Source organism: Rhamphochromis longiceps, linkage group LG14, assembly GCF_057381845.1.
Source record: "Rhamphochromis longiceps isolate RC_006_pf linkage group LG14, R_longiceps_female_GT1.1, whole genome shotgun sequence".
Classification (NCBI taxonomy): Eukaryota; Metazoa; Chordata; class Actinopteri; order Cichliformes; family Cichlidae; genus Rhamphochromis; species Rhamphochromis longiceps.
Window position 1 is genome coordinate 7,182,650 of NC_140570.1, and position 21,229 is coordinate 7,203,878.

General features: G+C 39.4%; 1 long non-coding RNA gene across 1 annotated transcript; it reads right to left on the reverse strand.

Moving 5' to 3' along the window:
* Nucleotides 1-13,243: 13,243 nt before the first annotated feature.
* LOC146653496 (uncharacterized) lies at nt 13,244-21,057 on the reverse strand. The gene is made up of 3 exons (XR_014907374.1): nt 20,977-21,057; nt 19,632-20,091; nt 13,244-14,060 (listed from the first exon to the last, which is right to left on the reverse strand). It is a non-coding gene; the product is annotated as an uncharacterized LOC146653496 (long non-coding RNA).
* Between the last annotated feature and the right edge of the window lie 172 nt (nt 21,058-21,229).

Consider the following 21,229-nt stretch of genomic DNA (forward strand, 5'->3'; position numbering starts at 1 on the left):
GAGGCTGCACTTCAAAACAAAGATGCCATACAGAAACTCCACAGATGTGAGTGGGAAAATCGCGACCTCAAAAAGCAGTTAGTAACAACACAGCGAATCCTTTCTGTATATGAGGCTAAGAACAGCAGCCTTGTAGAAGAAAATAAACAACTGACACTTGAGGTCAGCGCAAAGCACGCCCCGCTACCTCAGATTTCCACCAAGGCCAAGTCAAACTCTATGGCGAAATCATATCAGCAGTCTGAGGTTGGGCGCTCAACCAGATTCATCTCAAGCATTCCTCAAAAGACAGAAAAAAAGGTTTATTTCCTCCCTCCTCTCGTAGGCAAAACGTTGGCATTGCAGAATGTAAGCAGTAGACCCTCCAGATTAACCAACACACCCCCATAATTAAGTAACAGACCCCATCAGCCGGGTCATCACACCAGTAAGAACCCTGCTGCCCTGTTCCCACACCAGAAAGAACAATTTTAAACAATAATTCCCATTCATACATTGAAAGAAATAATCAGTTTTTAGACTGGTCAACAAACACAAACTGACTTTTTAAAAAATTAAAACTCAATCACTAAGAGATATGGTTAAAAACAATGCTAAAAATACACTGAGGCAATTACCTCTCTAACCCAGGAGGACCTGTATTTCCCTTAACACCAAAAATAGTAGACAACACTAAATAATAACATCTGTTTGCTGTGAGGAAGTGACATGAACACGTTCCATCTGTGTCACTACCTCACCCCCAACCAGTCGCGGCAGATGACTGCCCCTTTCTGAGCCTGGTTCTGCCGGAGGTCTCTGCCTGTTAATAGGCAGTTTTTCCTCCCCACTGTCGCCAAGTGCTTGCTCATAGGGGGTCCTCGGATTGTTGGGGTTTCTGTAATATTGTAGGGTCTTTACCTTACAATATCAAGTGCCTTGAAGCATCTTCTTGTGAACTGGCACTATGCAAATAAAAAATTATTGGACTGAACTGATTTTCCTTTTGTTTATTAAGTCTGAGTGGTTGTGTTTTAGCACTTTTGATCTACTTCTATACATTGTATTCATTCCTTGAAACGAAGTAATAATTCTAAACTTTCCACTGTGATTCTAAAACCTTAGCAGAGAGCAGAGTGATAGGTTTGTAGCTTGAACCTATTCGCTGGAACGTTGAAGACAATATAATTACACAGCAAAGCAAGACACAAGTAGGCAAAGTTCTTCATGTTTCTCGTGCACGGGAGAGAACCGGACAGGCGCCGTTCCTTCGCTTGACCCCAGTTGCTCTCTTCGTTCTCCCGTAACACTGTTCTTTTATTGAGGTTACATGAATATGCATCGGTTCATTAACATATGACGTCTACATACACACAAAGAGTACCTTGCCTGTGTGTGTGTGTGTGTGTGTGTGTGTGTGTGTGTGTGTGTGTGTGTATGTGTGTGTGTGTGTGTGTGTGTATGTGTGTGTGTATGTGTGTGTGTGTGTGTGTGTGTGTGTGTGTGTGTGTGTGTGTGTGTATGTATGTGTGTGTATGTATGTGTGTGTGTATGTGTGTGTGTGTGTGTGTGTGTGTGTGTGTGTGTGTGTGTGTGTGTGTGTATGTATGTGTGTGTGTATGTGTGTGTGTGTGTGTGTGTGTGTGTGTGTGTGTGTGTATGTGTGTGTGTGTGTGTGTGTGTGTGTGTGTGTGTGTGTGTGTGTATGTGTGATACCTGAATCTATGCAGTGAAATGAATTAATTGCTGAATTTAAGTTAAAAACTTCGAATTAGATGAAAAATACAGAAATTTTCGCCTGAAAGCAAAAGTGCTGAACTGCTAAAAGCTGACATTTGCACAAAAGAAGTTGGAAAATAGCTGAAAATGTTTTAAATGTAAATTTAAAAAAACTAAGAAATGAGAAAAGAAAATTTAGAGTCAGAAAACATCTGAATGAATATTAAAAGTTCATATTCTTTGAATCACTGAATGACTAAATTGTGATCCCTCCACTTGGATCCACAAAGTTTACATCTCTGAGCTTTCACTGTGTTGGAAAGAGAACAACGATGGCGACGTTTTGAGGGGAAAATGATGGCTGTAGAGCAAACACTGTGGACACAGCAGCAGTTGAAAGAGAAGTGTTTATGATGAATCTTGGCAGAGTGAGAGAGGGCTAAGCAGGCAGGTGTGAGCCTGGTTGCTATAGTGACTGCATCCAATGGCTCCATACACACGACACAGACATGCACCTCACTTCTGCTGCTTAAAATGAACAGAAACGTCAGCCTGAAACAAATCAAATTGAAATGAAAAGTACAAGTCGTATTGACAAAATTCTTTCACCGTGAGTGGCAGCAATGTCTAGTCTACTGAATTCTCAGTTTTCATGCCTGTGGAGTTTATTATATGGACGTGGTGACAGTGTAAAGACAGCCTGCTCTTCTGATTTTCAAACGAACCTTCTGAGCCATTTTAACATTAGAGTCTATGGAAGAGTTGGAGGGAGGAGGCTGTGCATTGGTGACATTTATGACAGAACCATAACACCTATTACAATAATAAACACATTGGATGAAAGAGGACAGTGATGGCTACGTTTTGAAGGTAAAATCATACCTGTAGAGCAAACGCTGCAGACACAGCAGCAGTTTTAAGAAAAGATTTTAAGATTAATTCCCACCCTCCTCTCACTCTAGCAGTTGAGCTGTCTCACTCTAGCGCCAACATTCCGTCCCATACACACCCATTATAAACGGCTGAAAAAAAGGATGAAACTTAAACTGGAACTGAAGAAAAAGTACAATAGATATTGAAAAGATAAATACAAGTTGAATAGTTGAATGTCTTGTCTGCGTTTGAAAGTTTGAATGGTGGCTCTACGTCAATGTATGTGGAAGTAGTTAGAGTTGAAAGAGGAGTGAGTTGAAGGAGAATTTGAAGGGTCTCCCCATTGAAATACATGGGAAATTTTTGTTGAATAAAGTTGAATAAATTAAAAAATATAAATGTTAAAAATGAGAAAAATACAAGCAGTCATGTCTAAAAGAAGAGCAATCTAACGGTGTTTGAATGCTTTTACAGCATTCACACTAATTAAGAACAGAAGAGCAAAAAGGACACTTACCATAAGACAAACAGCATTAACGTTTTTCTGTGATGTCACAAAGCCATTTGTGACATCACAGAATTGCCTTTGAAGATAGCTGTAGGGGGCGGAGTCAGGTTTCAAGAAAACCTATAAATACACCCCATGTAGACAGAAACTGTAAGTTTGAGTTTCCATTTGGAACCCACATTACCTAGTTGAGTAGATAACTGGTTGCACTTGATAACTTTGCGCAAACAATATAAATACAAATTAAATACATTCATTTAAAAATAGCTGCCACACTAGAATTACAGCATAAAAAAATTGAAAAATTTAGGAGAAGAGAAAAACACCTCATGGCTTTAAACAAGGAACAGCAGAAGACAATATCAAAATTTGTTAAGGTGTGTAGAGAACGTGTGGATGATATTTCGAGCCTTAAACAGGAAGCCCGCGCCCATCTCTCACAAGTAGACCAACTAAGAAAACGTATGGCTCAATGTGAGATGAAGGCTGCAGGATCAGAGAAATATGAGAAAAAAATCCTGGACCTTCAAAAGAAATGCAAAGACTTGGAAAGGAAACATGCCACTGAAAAAAAGAGACGGGAGCAGAAAGAAAAAGATGTGGAATTTCTGTCTCGTCTTCAAGGCAAAGTCAATAGACTGTGCAAAGAAAATGAGGCCTTGAAGCAAGAATTAAAGCAAGTGACCACTGAAAAAAACCTAAAAGTAAAAGAACTGAAGGAAAAAGAAAAACAGATAAAAAATGAGCTTAGAGTCCAGGACCAGCTCAAAGAAGAGAGGGTCAACTTTGAAAAAAGGACATCAGAATATCTTGTAGAGGCTAGCACGCTGTTTCAATGTAGAGACAGACTTAAAACAGTGGAGGCACTAGAAGAGAAATTAAAAGCTGAAATTAAAACATGGCAAAAAAAAGCAGAGGACTTTGAAGAGCAAAAGGACAGGGTCATTATGGAGAAAAGCGCATTGATAATGAAAAATAATGAACTGTCAGATTTGCTTTTGGGAAAGGACTTGGACAATAACAAACTAGTAAAAGAGTTAAAAGGAAAACGAGAGGAAATAGAAAGTCAGACAAAGGAAGCCTCAAAGCAGCTTTCTAACACGCAACACCTGGAGAAAGTCCTGCAGATGAAAAATGAACAAATAGCCAAACTTGAAAGTGAGAGGCGGGAATCCTTCAAGAAAATGACATCCCAAGATCATGAGATCGTCAGTCTGAGAAATGCTCTGAAAGAAACAGAACACAGACTAAAAATACAGATGACGCACGACGAGTTTTGGAATGAAAAACTTAATAAGGAGTTATCTGAGGCTAAGACCGTGATCAGTCAATTTAAGGACACCATAGAGTCACTGACAAAAGACACAGAACAAAAGAATAGTGAACGAGAAATGATTCAAGCAGAGCTATCCAAGTCTCAGACCAGGTATTTTGCTGTGAAAAATCAACTGGAGCTCATCAAACAAAAGCAGGCAGAAGCGCAGACGGCACAGGCCAAACAACTTGCCTGTGTCAACAAGGAGCGCAAGGTAGTTAAGAAAAGGCTGGTCCAGATTTTGGCAGACAAAGAAAAGGTGGACAAAGAGCTCACACACTACAAAGAAATTGTGTTTCAGCAGCAACAAAACATAAAAGAGCTGGAAACTGAAATTCAAATGAGTTCAATTCAAAGACAAACGATTGAAGGACAAAAACAGGAAATTGACCGTCTGACGAAGCAGGTAAAGGACCTGCGTGAGGAGAATTCCTTAAAGGTTGCCATTGAGCTGCACAAATACGCTGCAAAAACACAGGAAAAAATCTTCTCGCAGTGGCGAACAAACAGACTTAACGCTAAAAGAAAAATGCACATGTCCAGTCACGCATTAGTATTTGAACAGCGCCGCCGGGACCGCCTGTTATGCAAATATAAACAACTGGTCACAGAAAAGGACAAAGAAATTAAAGAACTGCGGTCAACGCTGAATCAGGAGGCTGCACTTCAAAACAAAGATGCCATACAGAAACTCCACAGATGTGAGTGGGAAAATCGCGACCTCAAAAAGCAGTTAGTAACAACACAGCGAATCCTTTCTGTATATGAGGCTAAGAACAGCAGCCTTGTAGAAGAAAATAAACAACTGACACTTGAGGTCAGCGCAAAGCACGCCCCGCTACCTCAGATTTCCACCAAGGCCAAGTCAAACTCTATGGCGAAATCATATCAGCAGTCTGAGGTTGGGCGCTCAACCAGATTCATCTCAAGCATTCCTCAAAAGACAGAAAAAAAGGTTTATTTCCTCCCTCCTCTCGTAGGCAAAACGTTGGCATTGCAGAATGTAAGCAGTAGACCCTCCAGATTAACCAACACACCCCCATAATTAAGTAACAGACCCCATCAGCCGGGTCATCACACCAGTAAGAACCCTGCTGCCCTGTTCCCACACCAGAAAGAACAATTTTAAACAATAATTCCCATTCATACATTGAAAGAAATAATCAGTTTTTAGACTGGTCAACAAACACAAACTGACTTTTTAAAAAATTAAAACTCAATCACTAAGAGATATGGTTAAAAACAATGCTAAAAATACACTGAGGCAATTACCTCTCTAACCCAGGAGGACCTGTATTTCCCTTAACACCAAAAATAGTAGACAACACTAAATAATAACATCTGTTTGCTGTGAGGAAGTGACATGAACACGTTCCATCTGTGTCACTACCTCACCCCCAACCAGTCGCGGCAGATGACTGCCCCTTTCTGAGCCTGGTTCTGCCGGAGGTCTCTGCCTGTTAATAGGCAGTTTTTCCTCCCCACTGTCGCCAAGTGCTTGCTCATAGGGGGTCCTCGGATTGTTGGGGTTTCTGTAATATTGTAGGGTCTTTACCTTACAATATCAAGTGCCTTGAAGCATCTTCTTGTGAACTGGCACTATGCAAATAAAAAATTATTGGACTGAACTGATTTTCCTTTTGTTTATTAAGTCTGAGTGGTTGTGTTTTAGCACTTTTGATCTACTTCTATACATTGTATTCATTCCTTGAAACGAAGTAATAATTCTAAACTTTCCACTGTGATTCTAAAACCTTAGCAGAGAGCAGAGTGATAGGTTTGTAGCTTGAACCTATTCGCTGGAACGTTGAAGACAATATAATTACACAGCAAAGCAAGACACAAGTAGGCAAAGTTCTTCATGTTTCTCGTGCACGGGAGAGAACCGGACAGGCGCCGTTCCTTTGCTTGACCCCAGTTGCTCTCTTCGTTCTCCCGTAACACTGTTCTTTTATTGAGGTTACATGAATATGCATCGGTTCATTAACATATGACGTCTACATACACACAAAGAGTACCTTGCCTGTGTGTGTGTATGTGTGTGTGTGTGTGTGTGTGTGTGTGTGTGTGTGTGTGTATGTGTGTGTGTATGTGTGTGTGTGTGTGTGTATGTATGTGTGTGTGTATGTGTGATACCTGAATCTATGCAGTGAAATGAATTAATTGCTGAATTTAAGTTAAAAACTTCGAATTAGATGAAAAATACAGAAATTTTCGCCTGAAAGCAAAAGTGCTGAACTGCTAAAAGCTGACATTTGCACAAAAGAAGTTGGAAAATAGCTGAAAATGTTTTAAATGTAAATTTAAAAAAACTAAGAAATGAGAAAAGAAAATTTAGAGTCAGAAAACATCTGAATGAATATTAAAAGTTCATATTCTTTGAATCACTGAATGACTAAATTGTGATCCCTCCACTTGGATCCACAAAGTTTACATCTCTGAGCTTTCACTGTGTTGGAAAGAGAACAACGATGGCGACGTTTTGAGGGGAAAATGATGGCTGTAGAGCAAACACTGTGGACACAGCAGCAGTTGAAAGAGAAGTGTTTATGATGAATCTTGGCAGAGTGAGAGAGGGCTAAGCAGGCAGGTGTGAGCCTGGTTGCTATAGTGACTGCATCCAATGGCTCCATACACACGACACAGACATGCACCTCACTTCTGCTGCTTAAAATGAACAGAAACGTCAGCCTGAAACAAATCAAATTGAAATGAAAAGTACAAGTCGTATTGACAAAATTCTTTCACCGTGAGTGGCAGCAATGTCTAGTCTACTGAATTCTCAGTTTTCATGCCTGTGGAGTTTATTATATGGACGTGGTGACAGTGTAAAGACAGCCTGCTCTTCTGATTTTCAAACGAACCTTCTGAGCCATTTTAACATTAGAGTCTATGGAAGAGTTGGAGGGAGGAGGCTGTGCATTGGTGACATTTATGACAGAACCATAACACCTATTACAATAATAAACACATTGGATGAAAGAGGACAGTGATGGCTACGTTTTGAGGGTAAAATCATACCTGTAGAGCAAACGCTGCAGACACAGCAGCAGTTTTAAGAAAAGATTTTAAGATTAATTCCCACCCTCCTCTCACTCTAGCAGTTGAGCTGTCTCACTCTAGCGCCAACATTCCGTCCCATACACACCCATTATAAACGGCTGAAAAAAAGGATGAAACTTAAACTGGAACTGAAGAAAAAGTACAATAGATATTGAAAAGATAAATACAAGTTGAATAGTTGAATGTCTTGTCTGCGTTTGAAAGTTTGAATGGTGGCTCTACGTCAATGTATGTGGAAGTAGTTAGAGTTGAAAGAGGAGTGAGTTGAAGGAGAATTTGAAGGGTCTCCCCATTGAAATACATGGGAAATTTTTGTTGAATAAAGTTGAATAAATTAAAAAATATAAATGTTAAAAATGAGAAAAATACAAGCAGTCATGTCTAAAAGAAGAGCAATCTAACGGTGTTTGAATGCTTTTACAGCATTCACACTAATTAAGAACAGAAGAGCAAAAAGGACACTTACCATAAGACAAACAGCATTAACGTTTTTCTGTGATGTCACAAAGCCATTTGTGACATCACAGAATTGCCTTTGAAGATAGCTGTAGGGGGCGGAGTCAGGTTCCAAGAAAACCTATAAATACACCCCATGTTGACAGAAACTGTAAGTTTGAGTTTCCATTTGGAACCCACATTACCTAGTTGAGTAGATAACTGGTTGCACTTGATAACTTTGCGCAAACAATATAAATACAAATTAAATACATTCATTTAAAAATAGCTGCCACACTAGAATTACAGCATAAAAAAATTGAAAAATTAAGGAGAAGAGAAAAACACCTCATGGCTTTAAACAAGGAACAGCAGAAGACAATATCAAAATTTGTTAAGGTGTGTAGAGAACGTGTGGATGATATTTCGAGCCTTAAACACACTCAAAAAAATCTGTTGTTGGATGAACACAATTTAATCATGGCACCCTTTTTGCACACAATTTAACCAAGTACAATAAACCATTTTCGATCATGTCAAACCAACACATTTAGCATTTGGTAGTTTAATGTAATCAGATTACGTTGGATCAACATAGTATACTTATATTGATTTGAAGTGATTTATTTAAGTATGTAGAGTGAAATTTGTTTTAATTCATTCTACACAAGTTAAAAAGTTTAGGAAAACACAATTAAATCTTGTTGTTTCAACAACTACTTTGTTAATCAAGGCAATTACTGCAAGTCTTGCTTAATAAACCAATATGGGGTTGATGATTTCACTCATTTCAATCGAATTATTTCAATTAGATTTGTTTACATTTGTTACACATTTAGAAACCCACTACTTTACAAAAAAAGTCACAATCAGATTATGATAACATTAACTTTATTAACTGGATTTAGTGGACAATATAAAAGCTTACCATTTTTGTACACCTGCAAGCATTATGACACTTCAAAAGGTAAAACATTAGGATACTTATTTACATAGATAATATGTTGGAACCAAAGCTTCCACAACTAAAAACAGATGCAAAATTTGCTCAATATATAAACTGTATTTTAAAAAATTAAACTAAAAGATAAAAATACATCTCCCACTTGGCAAGTTAAAACATGTAACAAAATAGAATTACTATTGTGTGAATTTGGAAAAAAAAAATAGAAATAATTTGGGAGCAATACAACAACAAAAGAATCCATAGGCAAAAAAAAAAAAAAAAAATAAGGATTAAAAAAAAATTTAGGAAGTAAAACTAAAATAGAAACAGAAGGCTTAACATCAAATTAAATGACAGATGACAATTTTTTTTTCAAATGTAATTAATTACTTGAAATGAAAATCTATATTTGTTTGGTTTATCTCATTGTAATAATTATTAGTTTGACCAATTTTTATATTTCTGTATTTATTTTTTAATTTTGGTTGCAGTCCTCCACAGCTAGCAATATAGTTTTGCTGTGTCTTAAAACATGCTAGCAAGCAAAATGGACACAATAATACAGTGAACTTAACAGGTGGCAGTGGTCTTAAACTTTACAGGCCCTTGACACATAAACACAACATAGTAACAGTGCAGCTAAAAACAATGAACATTTCTTTGGGAAAACCCCTCAATGCAGTTTCTGTAAAATGTTGACTTTGTTCTACAGAGGAGAGAGAAAAAAAACAAAAACAGAGGGGGGCACTAAAGCACTCCAATGATATCTTCATTCAACACATGACAGCATTATGGTATGTGTGAATTAGTACCTATACTACAAACTCAGAATTAAATGAAAAATAATTAACAGAACAGTACTTCTGATCCATTTTGAGCCATCTATATAAGGACAAACAAAAATCATCTGCAGTGCTGTATAAAAGGTGAATTGCCCAACAGAGAGAATCCAAAAAATTTAAATGAAAGAAAGAAATATAAACAACTCAAATATTAACATTATATATTGGAAATCACCATTGCACCAATGAACCATTCAAGACCCATCAGTCATTTTCAAGTGCTCTCACTCCATAAGCTTGTTTTTCAGAAACTGTGCCTTTGAAGAGAGCTTTTGTCCATCAAGATTTAAAAGTATCTTCTGGAGGACTTCAAAGGTGCATTTAAGTTCTGGTGGGTAGCTCAGGTTCAAACAGTATATGAGTCCAAACAACAGAGCACATGCTTGTGCAATGTTACCCAAATCAGTGAGAGCCTCCACACCCTCAATCAGGACACCAATGTCCTCTGGGTCATCTTCAGGTTCAGCACCCTCCTTCTAGATGACGTACACCCCCATCACAGTTTGCTCCATGCAGCTTTTTGCCTCACTGTCCGTATCCTACGTGACAAAAATATAAGACAACAAAGTAAAATTTAAGAGATTGTTTAAACAACTGTTTCTATGCTGTTCATAAAATCCAAGTAGTCAAAGTAATAAACAGAAAATTACACACCACTAAAGCAGTTGTTAATAATTACTCCAATACATAAATGATAAAATACACCTCTCATGTCAAAAGAGGTGGCATAATTTACCTCTTACCAGCCCCTCCCCCGAAAGGGCCATTGTCCAATTACACATTATAGCAACCGTTACTGTGTCTGACAAACATTAACCTCAAGCAAGATGGAGAAGCGGTGTGCCCACCGATAGTCCGAGAGATTGTGTCTGGAGGAGTTGTGTTCTTTCCATTCACAAAGTCAAAAACAACGTGAATGGATTAAACAGTGTGGATGGCCCCACTCCCAGGTAAATGTACCGAACATTATGAAGCATGTCTGCTTGCACATTTGGGTACCCGTTGGTGCACAGAGGAAACCATTTGTTTGTCGGACGTAGCAAGAGTAACTTAGGGGGACAGGACTTGAGAAAAGGCTAATTCAGCTGCTAAAATAAAACAGGTATAGAAGTGTTAGTACTAAACAGCTCAAAGTTCATAGACATTTCTATTTACAAATACTGATGACCATAGCAATGAAAAAACAACAGGACTTATTTTAATCCAAGTACAGATTCAAAAGCAATGTTGTCTTGATGCATGTTAAAATACATTGTATGTTTGTGTATCAAGTTTAACTACGGTATGCATAAATTTCTTTCCTTCCAATACCAAATTTCAGAAATTCTTTAATGCAGAGCTTAATACTGTTTGGTATTCAAGACATCCTTTCCCCAATACCAGGTGTCTTGTTGCTAATCTCAAAATTTTAATTTTAACGATTTGCATTTGAGGCAACGTCACAATTTGTATGAGAATGTTACAGTCAACATGCTGTCACAATGACTCACCAAGTACTCCTTTAGTAACTTCTCATAGTCTTCGTTTAGGTAGATGCACAAGGACTTCAAGATGCATGCTCGTCTGGTATGGATGTTGTCATGCTGGAGAGGAGGAGATAATATGAGCCAAAACCAGGCTGTTTTTCTTAAAGCTAGGGTAATCAGTTAACTTGCATAATTATTCTTTAGGTTAGAACCGGGCATGTATCATTTGTTAAGCCGAAACAAAATTGACAAACTTCACCTCCAAATAAAAGTTATTTTTGCTGCCTATGACAAAGTCTACTCAATCCTAATACAAACCTTGGAGATGGCAAGCATGAGACCTCTTATTTTCTTTCCAGGTGTCCCTCCTTTGCTCAGAAAGATTTCCATTAAGCGTGGTGCATATTGGTCAAGCTCGGCAAAGAAAGTAGATAGCAGAGGCTTTGTGGTGATTCGCAGAAACTCCTTGTCAATCTGCAATAGAGAACAAATACATTGATTAAAAACTCAACTGTATATTTCACTCACTTCACATCCAAGCTGACTAAAGCTGCCTTTAGAAGACCATGCAGACATCAGTACTGTCATTGATGACGGCTTCTGAGAAGCTTTTGGTCAATTATAAGATCTTAGCTGTGGCTGCAATATGCTGCCATCAGATGCTTTTCACAAAAGATTAAGCCATGACGGGATAAAGAGGGGTCTAGGGGCGGCGCCCGGGCTGTGACGTGCAGGGTTGCGTATACAGCGTCAGACGGAAGAGACCGGTAAACAGGTCTATAAACATTCAAGCAATAACCTATAATCATTTCTAATATGACGCACTAAATTAAAATCACTTTAGGTTTAAAAACTTCAATAAATACAGATATTAAGAAACCCTCAGAGGAATGCGATCCACATGTTTGCGATACTGCTGCGCATATGTTTAACCATCGAGCGTGTTTTCGAAATTTATGCTGCTGCTCAAATTAACCCGTTAGTTACGAGCTGGAGAAAATGTGCAATGAGCTGTCTGTGGCGAGGAGCTGCAGTAAGAAAGGCAAGAGGTAGACGGACGCAGCACCTGCTTTAAAACATGACGGAGAATAGTCCCTCTTTTCTTTCGGGACCACTCTAAATAATGGTAGCTTAGATTAAACTCCAGCTGTCTGACAATAAAGTGTGGAGGATTCTCCGTTTTAGCACAACGCCTGTCTGATTGGTCATACAGTCATGCCTCTGTTGCATTCACTGAACCCAGGAAAAGTCATAGCACTCAATTAGACTGATCCCTTCTGGGTAAAAAAACAAATAAAATAAAATAATCACTGGTTGATAAACGTTTGTGGGTAAAGCTGAGAATGTCCTGGTCAGCCGAGGCCAGCACACATTCCATATGTCATCAGAAGACCTCCCTCTGTAGCGCAAAGACTTCATTCAGAAGTTCAGCATTGAAGAAAAATTGCGGTATATCAGAATGAAGCTTGCAGGCACAGAATGCAGCAATATCTTGTTTTGCCAAGGCATAGTGGCACATTTAGAAGACACACCATTGCGGGAATATTACTCTGATATGCCGCTACATTGCGTCTTCTAAAAGAGGCTTAAAAAACAAATGCACAAATGTCTCTTCAATGTAGACCTGTGAAAAAGCAGACCAGAGTACCTGTATAACAGTAGAGGTTTTGGTTTAAGTGTTAACAGAATGCCATCTGAGGCTGTATTTACAACATTTTATGACGAGGAAGGATCCGGATCATTCTTATGTCCTGATACATAAAACCTACTAAATTAAACGGTACTTACTTTTTCACATTACTATTTTCAGTGATACAGGAACCAACAACAGGTAGTACTTTTAGTTTTGGACTACAAAACATAAATTACATGCAACATCCAAATGCATTTTAACCACACTTGCCTCTCTCGCAGTGAACAGAGCTGGCCATCTGCTTTTGAAGTCTGCAACCATCGGCTGACCCTGAAGAACTTCTTGCCTTCTGTATGAGAAAGTCTTCTCCATTTTCACACTCACAACAGAGTCATTATTTCTTTTAGTCAACTCAGAAAGAATTGCAACTCTCTCCTGTTCCAGACTTTCTAATGTCTCTCCTTTTGGATGCTGTGGACAATAGTTAACTTCAGCTCTTTTGGGTTTCTTCACATTGAAGGCTGCCTGACGGTTGTCACCAGACTTGTTTTTGATGGAGTTTATGGTCACCTCTGTACATCCAAGGCCTCTCAGTTTGGTGCGGAGGTTAGCCATTTTATATTTTAGGCTAATCTTCCACCCATAACAGCCATTGAAAGACCCCTGCTCTCTAAGGCAAGGATGCTTTTTCACAAGAGCTTCTGCAACGTCAGTCAGATCATTGTCTGTTGGGTAGGCTTTGAATTTGTATATTTCTTCAGCCAGTCGTTCCAGAATTTGGGATTTCAGTTTAGGTGAAGGGTTCAATAGAGTTCCCCCATTGGCGCAGGCAGTATTGGCCTTCTCGAGTTCAAATTCTGCCTCATAGCTAAATTGAGGTACAGTGAAGACACTTGGCCAAACCCAGTGCCTTGAGGATGGTGAAGAACCTGAAGATGAAATAGGCTCTGTATCATCTGTGTCAGCAGAGGAGATGGATACAGACTCTGTTGCTTGGCTTTGAGAAGTTCTTGCATCTTCCTCCTGTGGGCTTTGCAAAAATATCACCTTAAGGGTGCCTTTGTCCTTTACTTCTGAGACATCTGACATATTCATGAACTCATTTCCAAAGTCCTCATCTTGATATTGAAGTCGAATATCTTGCTGTAATCCAAAACTTGTCTTTACTGTGTGGCACAAATCTTCAATTGAGACCGGTGTCCCTGCAGGAAGAATCAACTTCCTGGCATCATCTTCACCCAGGATTATCCGCAGTCTTAGGGGTGACGTCATTTTGAAGATCTGAAAAATATCAGCAATTCTTTTAGAAAAAGTCACCGTTTGGCATATCAACAAGCAACAATTAGGGACCCTTGTGCACTTCTGTGCAACTTTAAAAATAAAATTTTTTGTTGTGAAAACAAAGAAGAAATACATTAAAGGTTAAAACACAATTTCTCTTATCTGTTTAGACTAGAATGTAAAAAGAGCTTTCTGAGGCTACGTCAGCCCAGAGACATAAGCAGTAGAATGAATACTTTAATTCTAACTAAAAACAAAAAAAAAAAAACCACAGCAAAAGAAGTTATGATGATGCTGCTGCAATACTGTAGAGGATGACAGACGCTGGCAGGTAATTACTTAATATATTGAAAAATTCACTGTACTTTAAAAGCAGATTTTTGGAAACAACAGGAATATCATCATCATCCGTCCATCCATTATATATTCTGGCTATCCTTAATATCATCATCCTGCAGTAAAGTACAAATGAGAGACGATGCATGCTATGTGTAAACATTATATACTTTCATAATTATATGGACCTGTCTTAAGTCTGGTGACAAGGTGAGGTAAGGGCACAAATCATTTGGTAAAATTTGGGTGGCTCAAACTAAGTTGTAGGGAAGGAATTATTTGCTGGAGACCATCTTGTGTTTATGAAAATCAGTTCACAGTGAAAACAATATGGTGGAATTAGAAATTCTGTAACACTTTAATCAACCAAATCATAACAGGTTTCACTCAGAAAATGTAATTTTCAACAAATCTTTAGTTTTGATTTGTTGTGTTTTGAAATAAAAATCTTAGTTTTCTAATGCATACATAAACAATTCATTTTAAAATAGTTTTATTTTCAACAGCTAACAGACCAAATCAAAAGCATGACAATTTCACAAATGCTATAGGGTAAGAAAAATAATAAAAAATACTTACAAGTATTAATTTTGTTTTCCAAGAAAACTCACAGATCTCTTTAGAGTAACCAGATGCAGTCCTCCAACAGAATCAGAATCAGAATCAATCAGAATCAGAATACTTTATTGATCCCTGGGGGAAATTATTTTTTGTTACAGTGCTCCATTTTAAACCAACATTAAGACAAGACAGACAATACGCTAACTAAGAATAGTACAATATATACATATATATACATACATACATACATAAGTCACTTATAAATAAATATTTGGAAAAGAAACATGTGTAGTTGTAGCAGCAAACAGTGTGTTAAGTGGATGCGTTGTACAGGGAGATGGCCACAGGCAGGAATGATTTCCTGTGTCGTTCAGTGGTGCTTTTCGGTAATCTCAGTCTCTCACTGAACGAGCTCCTGTGACTGACCAACATGTCATGGAGTGGGTGGGAGGTGTTATCCAACATTGTCTTTATCTTGGACAGCATCCGCCTCTCCGACACCACCTTGAGGGAGTCCAGCTCCATCCCCACAACATTGCTGGCCTTACGGATCAGTTTATTAAGTCTGTTGGCATCTGCGACCCTCAGCCTGCTCCCCCAGCATGCAACAGCATAGAGGATCGCACTGGCCACAACAGACTCATAGAAAATCCTCAGCATTTTCTGGCAGATGTTGAAGGACCTCAGTCGCCTCAAAAAATAGAGACGACTCTGGCCCTTCCTGTAAAGTGCTGTGGTGTTTTTAGCCCAGTCCAGTTTATTGTCAATGTGTACTCCAAGGTATTTATAGTCCTCCACAATGTCAACACTGACCCCCTGGATTGAAACAGGGGTCAAGTGTTTCCTGGTCTTCCTGAAGTCCACGATCAGTTCCTTGGTCTTTGCCACGTTGAGCTGCAGATGATTCTGCTCACACCACGTGACAAAGGAGTCGACCACAGCCCGGTACTCTGTCTCATCATCCCTGCTGATGCATCCAACCACCGCAGAGTCATCAGAAAACTTCTGAAGATGGCAGGTCTCTGTGCAGTGGCTGAAGTCTGTGGTGTAGAGGGTGAAGAGGAAGGGGGAGAGGACAGTCCCCTGTGGTGCCCCTGTGTTGCTAATCACCTTGTCAGACACACACTGTGGGAGACGTACATATTGTGGTCTTCCTGTCAGGTAATCAACAATCCAGGACACCAGAGAAGCATCCACCTGCATCGCTGCTAACTTATCACCCAGGAGGGTCGGCCTGATGGTGTTGAAAGCACTGGAAAAGTCAAAAAACATGACCCTCACAGTGCTCGCCGGCTGGTCCAGATGGGTGTAGACACGATTGAGCAGGTAGATGATGGCGTCCTCTGTTCCGAGACGAGGCTGATAAGCGAACTGAAGGGGATCCAGATGTGGTCTTACTATGGGTCGCAGCTGGTCCAGGATGAGCTTTTCCAGGGTCTTCATGATGTGGGAGGTCAGTGCCACGGGCCTGTAATCCTGGGGGCCACTGGGACGAGGCGTCTTTGGTACAGGGACGAGGCATGATGTCTTCCACATCACCGGGACCCTCTGCAGACTCAGACTCAGCATAAACAGTTTATGAAAGACTCCACACAGCTGGGGGGCACAGGCCTTGAGGACAAGGGGACTCACTCCGTCTGGTCCAGCAGACTTGCCTGAGTGAAGTCTCCTCATTTGCATCTCAACCTGGTATTGAGTGAAGGTGATGGGTGCGGGAGGGGTGTCAGGAATCTCACAGGAGGAAACATGTGAAGAGAGAGGCTGGCACAGTGGTGTGGCTCTGGATTCCAGGCTGACTGCAGGTGAGGTTGTGGGGGTGGGAGCAGACACTGTGGTGTCGAATCTATTGAAAAACAGATTCAACTCGTCGGCTCTATTCTCACCTCCCTCAGCTCCCCTGCTGTTGGTTGGCCTGAATCCAGTGATGGTCTTCATGCCCCTCCACACCTCTCTCATGCTGTTCTGCTGGAGTTTCCAGAGTAGGCAGCTAAGGGATAGTCATCAACCAGTTCCTCATGTGCAATGACAGCCACCTCCCTCACATGTGACGTGCTCAGTTCAAAAGCTCTAAAGTGCTCCCTATACCAAGCAGATATCTTTCTCACCAAAAAATGCAACTTCCCTTCCAAAACACAGAGCTGCAAAATTTCAGCAAACTCAGGCAGACCAAATGACTCTCCATGGATAACAATCATTCCTTTGCTGTAGTTCATACCATTGTATGACACATTCTTCGCAATGTGAACATCAGTTTCATCTGGAAGCCTTTGGTTAAAAGCAGCTGCAATGTCACTTTGGAGCACATCAATAGGCACTGATGAAACATTAGTTACCACCAACTGTTTTTTCTCATCAGACATATGCAAATGGTGAGCAATGACAAGCTGGTGTTTCCTGGCAAGTGTGAGAGGTATGTTTTTAAAACAGTTGGTGTGGCGAGCAACCTGTTTAAAAAAACTATGCTTGGCCTCAAACCTCATTGTCCACTTATGAACGAGAGGTCCAAAGAGACGTATCATGACAGGATAGTGCTCTACAAAATGGTGTTTAGGAAGAATATGGCTGTTTGGAAAAAGTTCTTTGTATCTCTGCCGATGCTCTCTGATTTTGAACTCAAGATATGATATTGACTCATCACAGTGGATAGGGGCAACAACAAGTTCCACTATATCCTTGAGATCCAAAAGAACATGCCAGGCCTGTTCATCTTCAGGAACAAGGGGACCAATAATAAAAGGCAACAAGCGAAGCAGAGCCCAATTTTCGTGTGCATTCCCCCCTATATGTTTTTTCCTTGAGTAGGTATGTGGTATGACGTGAGGACGATTTGTCTTATCACCCCATTTGTAGTCAAAACTTTGGATTGAACTGTTAAGTTTTTCTAAGGTGAAATACTTTTTGGAGATCAAAACAGCCAAGCATTCCGCTAGTTCTACAGGTATAATGCCCTCAAAAAAATCATGTACTATATCCGGGGGAAAGCCTGAAATAACATCAAAATGAGAGAGACTTTTAGTCAAAACACAGTCACGTTTAACCCCACAACACAAGCTTGAGGTTTCCAATGCAGATTTTAAGTGAGCCAAATGGAGTTCACGTGTTCTACACTCAAAAACGTCTGCAGTCAAAAACTGAATTTCAGTTTTCTTTGCGACACAGAATCTACATATGTGTTCCCCAGAAAAATTTTCAACAAAACCTGCAAGCCCGTGAGCAGCTAGGTTATCAGCTATTACACAATTTACAGTGCCTTTAACGAACTCATTTAACTGAGCAATAAACACACCGTGTTGTTCCAAGATCACAAGATCTTTTAACAGGGGTTCCAACACCTTTTCAAACCCAAATGTCTTTAAATCGTCACTTTTACAAAGAACAGCTAGGTAAATGGAGGAGAGTGCTGAATGAGAGCCTGGAGGCAAATTATCCAAGACCCAATAAATACCACAAAGCTTGTGTTTTTTGCGTGAGGTTCCAAGAGGATTGCAAACCTCAAAATCATCAATGTAAAGTGTAATGGAGATTCTCAACACGTCAACAGCTAAAAAACTATTGGTTCTAAAGTGCTTGCCATCTCGGAAAGACCTGTAAACACTCAGACCATTAGCCAAATCCTCACTTTTTTCTTGTCCTATATGTTGCTCAATCACTCTATCAAGTATGTGATTATGACTCAATAATTCTTGCAATAACTTTAATAAAGGAATGTACTGAAATGACTTTCGTTGATCAACAGATAAAATGTACTCAACAGGCTCTACGACCCTAAAGTTATGCTTATAGTATTGTTTTCTTTTAAATGAAGTTCCAAGAGGACCACACTTAGCTAAAATTTTTGATACAGGGTTAGAAATGCACACTGTATTGGCAAGCTCCTCAACAACAGCCTGACCAATATGAAGGTTATGGCTCTTGAATACCTCTTCAACAGTTCGTTTTGTGATTGAAGTACAAGCAGAACTTAACAAAAAACTCAACTCCTCCACCAAGCCATCTACTGCTGTAGCTGGAATTTGAAATATATGTTCCAATTTTAACAATATCCCAGCTATTTTCTGTTCAACAAGATCTGTCAAATTTTCAGTGGAATGATTACTTCCTGACACAAACTCAGTTCCAACTTCAGGATCTAAAAAATCAGAGCAACTAGCACCTACACCTTCAGGGTCATCAGAATGTTGTGCTAGGTCAAAACACACCACTAAACCTACCTTGAAATCTTTAAGTGAATCTGAATGATGCTTCCTCTTTTTGTGTGAATAAAATGTACCAAAGATATTTGTCTTGAAAGAGCAGCCTGAAAATACACAAGTTACTGTCTCACTATTTCGTAAATGTGATCCAATATGTCTAAAATAATCTCTCTCTGTGGTAAGGTCACCGCAGTCACATAACTCACACCTAAAAGTGACTGAACTAACAGCTGTCTGTTTAAAATGAGAAGAATGACATCTGTAAACATGTGTTTTTAGTCCACACCAAGTCTTAAATGTGCATGGACAATTTACATATATACAAAGATAACGCTGGCTGGGTCCATAATGGTGATGTAATCTACAGTGTTTCAATAATTTGTACCTACTACTCTCCCTGATGGAACAACGCTTGCACTGCCACATACAAGTCACTGAAAGAAAAAAAGAGAAGCAGTTTTAAGGATGGTTTTATTGTCACCTTTTTTTTCACTGGGGCGATTGTGGCTGTGGGGCGATTGTGGCTCAAGAGTTGGGAGTTCGCCTTGTAATTGGAAGGTTGCCGGTTCGAGCCCCGGCTCGGACAGTCTCGGTCGTTGTGTCCTTGGGCAAGACACTTCACCTGTTGCCTACTGGTGGTGGTCAGAGGGCCCGGTGGCGCCAGTGTCCGGCAGCCTCGCCTCTGTCAGTGCGCCCCAGGGTGGCTGTGGCTACAATGTAGCTTGCCATCACCAGTGTGTGAATGGGTGGATGACTGGATATGTAAAGCGCTTTGGGGTCCTTAGGGACTAGTAAAGCGCTATATAAATACAGACCATTTACATTTACTTTGATTAAATCATAAAAGTATCATAAAAAATGTATGATGGTAAAAACTTACCATGTATTAAAGAGGAGGCACAAACAATCAGAAAAAGGGGGCAGCTTTCTTTGTGGTGTTACTATGGTAAAGAAAACATACAATTATTTTATAAAAATTCCACAGTGGATTTTTTTTTTAACTTTGTTGGAAATGTATAAAAAAAATACAAATACATATAAATACCTCTTGCAATATAAAATTCACAGATAAATATCCAATCTGTTGCCAAATGTAATAGCAGTGTTTCACACTATGCAATAAAGATGCTGGTAGTTGCGGTAAAGGTTCGACAGGCAATTTTCATAACTATCCGCCATTGCCTTTTCCTTTGACCTCGTGTTCATGCTCTTTTTCCCATGCACTAGTATTCAAGTCAATTCGAAGGATGCAGCCCCTGAATTTGGACACAGCTAATATTTAGCAACTCCCGCGCTAGTTTAACTTGCATTACCGCAAGAGGCCGAATGCTTAAAAAAAGGAGAGAGAAAGAAAGAAGAAATGCAAATAATAAAAAAAAGTGAAGAAAGACCATGTCTTCTAAACCGTCATTTAAAACCAAAGTGAATGCTAACAGAGCTAGGTAAAAGTTCAATGAGACAACCGTTGAACTTTTACCTAGCTTTAGCTAACTTCGTTTACTTTGAAAGTGAATTACAAACGTGTTAAATATTGAACTAAACATATCAATAACCGCTAAAAACACTATAAAACTGCAAAAACGGGTAACAAAAAAAAAGCAATTAAGTGGAAATGCTAATAATAATATAAATATAGCCGGAGCGGATTAGAAATCAGGTATTAGACAGTACCGATTGGCACCGTCTAATACCCGATTTTCACAGTATTTGCTCCACTCCCGCTGTCTAATGACAACTTACACATTTGGAATTAAAAACATTGTTAAACAATTAACGGACGGAACAACTTCGTTTGACTAAGATATTTTCAGTTATTTATCACTTACCTGTATTGTGGAAGATTCCGCAGAGAGAAACGGCAGTTCACTGAACAGATATAACTTTGTCCGCGTTCCCGCCTCTTCACGTCTGGGAAGTTTGAGCATGCGCACTAGGCATCGGTTTTAGAGTTGTTGATTTAAAATAATTACATTTAATTGAACTGAAGAATGCAAATCTAGTTCATTAAACTTTTTGTTATTTTATGTTAAACCAACAACTGATAATGATTTAAAAACCTAAACTCAATATGTTCATGTT